Genomic DNA, 7,850 nt, shown 5'->3' with positions numbered 1-7,850 from the left:
TTGCAAGGCAGCAGTGGAAATGGTAGGCCAGTCTGCACTTCATTGTGTACATGCGTCCCGTCTCATCCAAACTCTTCCTGGCATATCTCCTCTCCTTTCATTCAGGGGCTTAGGATGAGCATCTGGGGCCCTGATAATTCACAGAATCACAGAATCATTAAGATTGGAAAAGACCTTCAAGATCATAAAGTCCAACCATCAACCCAACACTACCAAGCCCTCTAAACCATGTCCTGAAGTGCCATGTGTACACGGTTTTTGAACAATTCCAGTGATGGTGACTCCACCACCTCCCTTGGGCAGCCTGTTCCAATGCTTGACCACTCTCTCAGTAAAGAAACTTTTCCTAGTATGTAGTTTAAACCTCCCCTTGTGCAGCTTAAGGCCATTTCCTCTTGTTCTATCGCTTGGGAGAGGAGACCCACCTCACCACAACCCCCTTTCAGGTAGTTGATACCTTATATAATATATACGGAGTTTTGGAGTGGCCTTGAACTCAAGTAAGTCACCCTCTACACCTTTCTAAATGGAGTTTCACTTTGTTAATATACATAGTTGGCCTTATGCATTAATTTTATCTCCTCCTCTTCATTCGGTCATTCCTTAAGCTAGGCACCAGCTCAGATGAGTACTGTTAAGGTGCTGTTGACTGCTTGGTGGTCCACACTGTATCATCTCCATCAGTTTTTCATATCTCTTTCCACATGTGACTGTAGATTATCTACGTTGGTTTTGTTAATAGGGGACAGATGGGAATTGGGTGTCAAGTTGCAATTCTGAAGCATAGGAGCTTCATAGCCATTTTTAAAATGCATGATATTAAAGATCATTTAAAACAAAATTAGTTTCTGGTATTTAACAATTAGTGAGGCCAAATAGATGCTCAACAGAGAGCCAGAGGGGGGTAATTCTTTAGTCTTAGTCACCTCTGAACCCCAGGCTGACATAAACACATCTGGTACAAAAGGCCAGACTCTTGCACGCTCTAAATCTCCCATGTTTGCGCTGGTACTGCACAGTGCTCAGTCTGTTGGATTGCATTGCCTTTCTCAATCAGGTGATAGACAGTGCAGGAACAGCAGGGAAGGAGAAATGCTGACAGGACTGATATATCTAGGACTTTGCACATTAGATAAATCAGATTTTGTGGAGCTTACTTTGCCTGGGTCTGTTAGTGAAGCCTTCAAACTCAAAAAAGCAAAAAGTTTCTTGGAATAGGGCACACACAACTCTAAAATGAGCTGCAGGATGTTTACACATGGCTGAAGAACAACTATACTGGGTCTGAAAGGGGTAAAACAAGTCCAAGATCATGTCCTAGTTCTGTCCGAGAGTGCATGCTGGAGGAAAAATGTATGAAAACAGGCAAACATGGCACAGTACTTTTCCCCATGCAACCATAGAGCTGGGAGCTCCTGAGCCAGAGATCGTGTCTTTGTTTTTACTAACTCCAACCATCTTTCCCTCCACGAGTTTGTCTAATCACTGTTTTAACTTCTGGTCTCTGCAACAGCTGATGGCAATGAGCTCCACTGTTTAATTTGCATGGATGGAAAAGTGCTTACTTTGCTTGAAACCTGCTGCCTGCTAATTGCATCTGACCTCTCTCTTTGGAAAAAAAAAGGAGGGGTGGGAGGCTCCAAACTCATCAGGTCGGAGGTGCCTGGGTTCGAGGCATACGCAGCTGGCTCATGCTTCACCTCATGCAGTCATTGCGTGGGTCAGCCTCCTGCCCTGACACCATCTGGTGAGCTATCTTCTCACCAGCAGCACCCAGCAAGCAAAGCCCCTGTGCAGGACCTCTTGCTGCAACTCAGCAGGTGAATGGGCAGCAAGTCCAGCTCCCATCTTGATCCATTCTGTCTCTTATTGCTGTTTCTAGCTTAAAGTCAAATTGCCATCCAGAGGGACCTGGACAAGCTTGAGGAATGGGCCCTTGTGAACGTCATGAGGTTTAACAAGGCCAAGTGCGAGGTCCTGTACCTGGGTCAGGGAAACCCCAGGTATGAGTACAGGCTGGGGGAGGAAGGGATGGAGAGCAGTCTTGCTGTGAAGAACTTGGGAATACTGGTGGATGAAAAGCTGGACATGAGCCGGCAATGTGCACTCGCAGCCCAGAAGGCCAACCATCTCCTGGGCTGCATCCAAAGCAGCGTGGCCAGCAGGTCAAGGGAGGGGATTCTGCCCCTCTGCTCTGCTCTGGGGAGACCCCACCTCCAGTGCTGTGTCCAGCTCTGAGGTCCCCAACACATGAAAGACATGGACCTGTTGGAGCGGGTCCAGAGGAGGCCACAAAAATGCTCAGAGGGCTGGAACAGCTCTGCTGTGAGGCCAGGCTGAGAAGAAGGAAGAAGTATTTTGTGATGAGAGTGGTGAGGCAGTAGAACAGGTTGCTCAGAGAAGTTGTGGACGCCCCATCCCTGAAAGTATTCAAGGCCACGTTGGACGGGGCTCTGAGCAACCTGCTCTAGTTGAAGGTGTCCCAGCTTATTGCAGGGGGGTTGGACTAGGTGGCCTTTAAAGGTCCTTTCCAATCCAAACTATTCTATGACTGTATGATGTTGGCTAGTATTTTTCATATGCATGCATTTGCACTCAGTCAGCTGCCCCACACCCCTTGCAGGTCCAATAATGTGGAGGGCGTGAAAATGGCATGCTCAAGAAGTGCCTCAGCTTGGCTCAACTCGAACAGAAAGATATTGCAGTTATTAAGTAACTGGTTTCCAGAAGCCCTCCAGGTTAAATTTCACTACCGCAGTTGCATGGGCCACCACAGAAATCTTAATATGGCCATTTGTGGATGTGCAGCAGAAGCTCTGACAGCAACTGTCTGCTTATTTACTTACAGAAAATAATTTATGCTCTTACGTTTGCTGTCAGCTCCATTTTTTCTTTGTTAATATATACCCCTGGAAGTGTTCTTTTCTCATTGAGTAGTAGAAAATACCCTCCTGATGTAGACCCTAAGATTAAATATCCAAAGTTATTTAGTACCATGATGTCTCCCTACTTAAACTGCCCTGCTCATTTTTGGAAGGATGCACTACTCCGTTCCCAGGTTTGATACTATCTCCAAGGGATGCTTGTAAACCATAAGAGAGTTTTCTTCTGTTGGTACAAAAATACTGTTGGATTAATCTGGCAAAGTACTCCTAGTGTGGACACATCTGGCAAAGCTGTACTGGTATTGGAAAACCTCTTTCCACAAGCAAAACAAGTTCTACCAGTAGAAGCATGGGTTTGTCATGGTAACTGGGACTACACCAGAAACGACTGGCTCAGGGCAGGATTGGAGTGAGCTCTTCTCTCCCACGATCTGCATAAGAGGGTGGATAGTGAGGCGGCAATGTTTGCTGTTGATAATAAGCTATTAAGGGTAATAAAAATGAAAGTCGACTACAAAGACGTGCAGAAGGCACTCACTGTAGTGAGTGCAATTGAGTATTGTGCTGTACTGAGTGAGGCAGTAAAAGAGCAGATGAGATTAATTTAGATAAATGTGAGGTGTTGTGCAAGGGAAAAACTCCTAGAGTGTGGGTGCCAGTTGATAGACTGTGAGGTAGTTGTGTTTGTTCAGGAATGAGATCCCAGAGTTGTAATAGCTCTGCAAAAACAGTAGCTTGTTCCTTGATAGCAGTGCAAACCAAAATCAAACATCAGGAGTTATTAGGAAAAAAGAGTTAAAACAGAGCCATACGAATTCACTAGTTCTGCCTTTCCTTCCCAGAAAGGGTATATTAGAAATAAAAAGTTACCAAAGTTACAAGGATAACCCAAAATATAGGACACTTTCTAGATGTCTGGGACCTCCTTGTCAGAAAAGGGAATAAGTGAGAGAATACGACAGAGGTGCTGACAGCCATGAATGCCCTCCAGCGAGTCGACAGGAAGCAATTTGGGCTGTTTCTTTCAATACAAGACTCATGGGACATCCCATATGACGAGGTGGTGCTGGGCTGCAGACAGGCAGAGGGAGCGGTCGCAGTTACACCGTGGAACTCGTTGCTGCATGATGCTGTACGTGCTAAAGATTTGCAAGGTAAAAAGCAAGTAAACATGTCCCAGGAAGAAAAATCCATTGACAGCCATGAAATGCAAACACTCCAGCTCTGTCTCAGGAGATCCCTAAGCTATGAACAGATGGCAATTGGTGGAAAATACAAAGGATTTATTCCTATGAATTTACTCCATTCCAATCCTCTTCCCTGTGTACCTGCTGTCAGCCCAACCTGGAGACAGGATGCTGGGAAAGGCTGACCTTTGGGTTGACCCACTGCAGGAATTCTTAAGTTTGGGATAACCCTAATTTCCATCACTTTTATTCAGATAATAACACTGGGATCATGAGGTGAAGCTGTAACGTAGTAAAGAATCAAAACAAAAGTGAGGTTCTCCTGCAAGAAAAGTAATCTATACTTCAAAAAATTATTACATTAAAATAAAAATTCTAAAAAGTATACAGTGGAAAATTGGAAATTAAAAAAATAGTCATTTGAGCATTGGAAAAGCATCATACAAGTATCCCTGATCATTTTCTGCTCCTGTCTGTCGTCAGCCTATTTAACATGCAATCTTAGCTTTCAGTCACTTACAAGCAATGTCTCAACGTTTTGAAAGTTCGCATGATGCAAAAAAACCATGAAGATGTGCTAATGGGACGGGCTCGATTTTTTTCCAGCTCCTCAGAATGGGGAAGAATAACTTCAACTCCACTTCTCACAGGACAGCCCTCTGCCCCTAGCCTGACCATTTCAGTCACTCAGGGTCATCCTCCCTCGGATGGCTTTAGAGGAGCCACAGGGTTGGCACACGATGGGACTGATATTGCGGCCAGACCCATGGAGATACCACTGGTTCTGTCTAATACAGCTTCTGCTTCTTCTCGAACCCTCAACTTTCCAACCTAACGCCTGCACTGTTGAGTTTTCTGGGCACTATTAAGGTTTGTTAGATAACTCTTGGGCTTCCCCTCAGAGTTAGCTGCATTTTGATCCTGGGCAATGGGTTGTCAGGTTTAGAAGTGAACACCTAGAGTGCTTTCAGAAGAGCTACAGAAAGTAGGTGATCAATTAGTAAGAATGAATAAGCAAAGAAAGAGGTTTACTTCCAAGTAAATTTCACTGGAAGACTGGTGTTCTTCCCTGTAGAAGCTTGTAAGGAAATACGGAGTTGCTGATAGTGCCAAACATGCATATAAACACCAGCGTGTTTATTCTGGATTTGTGAGACGTTTAAGGACAGCAGGAGGGGGCTGCACAGCTGATGTCCATCACTTGCACAAATAGCTGAATAAATAGCCTAGATCCGAGACACCGCGGCGCGGACATTGCGATGACCGGCTCTGGAAAGGGAAAGTTAAGGAAGGAGTCGCTCTCGGTTTCTCTCCCAAGCCGACTGTCTGGCCAGGAGGAGCTGCGGGGCTGACGAGAAAGGACCGGTGATGCTTCCCGCCAGCCTGTCCCCGTCCAGGGGCAGCTCCACATGCACGGGACAGCGAGGACGTTGGAGAAACACCGCTGCCCCGGGACGCTGGATGGCTGCCTGGCCTCCTCCGGGAGGAAGTGGCTTCCATGTAAGGAGCTGCAGAGGCTCTTGGCAGGATGCGCCAGCGCATCCCGAAGGCTGGGTCCCCGTGGCAGAAAGGCCGGGGGCAGCTGGAGCTCGTGCTTTGGAAATGCCTTCTTTTGTCAGCTTGAGATTTTCCAGAATTTCAAAGCGGAAAGAAAGAGAGGGGTATGAGGAAGCTATTAAAGATATGTAAAATAAACTCGAAGCGGGCAGGAAAGCGTGTTTCGTTGAGAAGCTGTGCACTTTATTTGAGGGAAGGATCGGTGGATGCTTATTATTTTAACAAAGACTTTTTCTGTTGCGAACAAGAGAAGCAGATGTTTAAAAGACGGACAGGAAGCGGCTGTGACAAATGAAAGGATTTTTGATTGAATTCATGAGCTGTGTTTCCTGCCAGTAATTCATTCAGCTGTAGGCTAGATCAAAACATAATATTATGGTATAATCAGCACACTTTTTAACACGAAGCCAGAATATACAAGGTCTTGGTGCTACAGGTAAAAAACCATTAGTACAGTTGGCTCAGAGACTTCTTTTTAATTCATTATTCATTCTTTTTCCTTTAAGCAAATATGTTGTCTATCAGCAAACACCTGAGAACTCCTAGAGATCCTTGTTACGGAGTTTGCACAAGCAGGTGTAGAAAAGGTAAAGCACTTTCAGGGCATGGCAGATGAAATAGGCTGCCTAAACGTACAATCCAACTTCTGTTGCAGTCTGAGAAAGTTCAGCTTCCTACCGACTGCAGGGAGCATTAGATCAAGCTGGTTATCCTTGGAAAAAAAAGCCTGGCATAAGGAATTTTTTTTTCTCCGCACAGTTCTGAAAAAGCAGCGTGTGTGTGTGTGCGTGCACGAGTGTGCACGCATGTGTTAATTTTGATGTTTTCTGCTTCTCTTCCTTCCTCTTAATGAATTCTGTTTGTTTACAGCCTCAAGGAAAGCTTGTCACTAGAAATTTCCTTTTGAGTTTTCAGCTCGAGATTTCACAACCACAGAGCCATTGCAACACAGTGATAAACAAGCTGAGGGAGGCAACTCTGGAGAATTGAGGCTTCTCTTTTTCACCATTTAGTTAAGTAAATAGTTACCAAATGTGCCGAGAGAGAGAGAACTTTATCCCTAGCTGTAACAAGTATTAGCAAAAGTGAATTTTTTTTTTCCTAGCCAAGCACTTAAAGTAGGCACAGGAACTGTTTTGAACAGCTTATCCTTAAACCACTCCTTGTCAGAAAGAGTCGGACGCTGGGCTGTACTGCTGGGACACAGCACGGGACTGCAGGCTGTATGGAGCAGGGAAAATGGAAAAGAGGGTCTGCAAAGGCTGCCTAAAGCTCAGAGTCACTGTTCTGGATTTGCATTTCCCAGGGCAAACGCAGGACCTGGCTGAAGCCGAGGAACAATAACCAGGATATGCCACATGCACAGACACTGGCTGCCCGCCATGCCCCTTGGCCAGGCTTTCGGAGGAGGGATGAGGACACTAAAGCATCCTCTGCCAGGTTACCTCCTCTGCAGGGGTGCAGTCAGCATGGGTTGGCTGCTGGGTGGGTCTGGGTCCCATCCTGCGCTGAGTGTCTCCTTCGCAGGTCTTGGTTCTTGGATTAAGCACAATATCCATAGATCTGCCGTAATAACCAGGCAGGTTTTCTCTGCTGCATTTAATCCATTGCAAAGTTTCTACAAGTTACCCTTTAATTACACAGATGTATTGGGGGAAGCCTTGCAGTCATGACTTCCAGGGTGCTTTGGGATAAGGTAGACAAAGGGCAGTTTTCTGGAGGGTGTGATGAAATTCTACGGGAACAGACTCTCCTTGCTGCAAAAAAAGTACAGCTTTGGATCAACCAAAACTTCTTACCAATACTTGTGAAATTTAGCAAGTGATTTTGGCCATGCGATGGCAGAGCAGGCATATCTTGACATTTTCAAAATAACTGAAATGGTTTGTTTTTTTCACTTGGAAACAAAGTTTTGTTTTGAAATTTGTCTCAGCTTTGTAATAATAAAGAACGATAAGAAAGAAAAACACTTCCAGGGAAACAAAAAGTTTCAGTTTAAGTTGAATGAAAAGTCTTCTTTTTGACCCAAGTTGAATAGAACTTTTTACTTCTTTGAGGAAGAAAAAAAGGGCCTTTGGACCATCAAAACAAACAAACAAACAAAAAGGCTGTCTAAGTAGTAATAACAAAAAAATTATTTGCCTATTTCTGTTTGTTCAGGTGTGTGGTATAATTACTGATATCAGGAAACACATCAGAGGTAGAGGGCCAGATCCCTCAC

The sequence above is a fragment of the Phaethon lepturus genome, unplaced genomic scaffold, assembly GCF_000687285.1.
Source record: "Phaethon lepturus isolate BGI_N335 unplaced genomic scaffold, ASM68728v1 scaffold20603, whole genome shotgun sequence".
Taxonomy (NCBI): Eukaryota; Metazoa; Chordata; class Aves; order Phaethontiformes; family Phaethontidae; genus Phaethon; species Phaethon lepturus.
Note: the sequence above shows the minus strand (reverse complement) of the source record.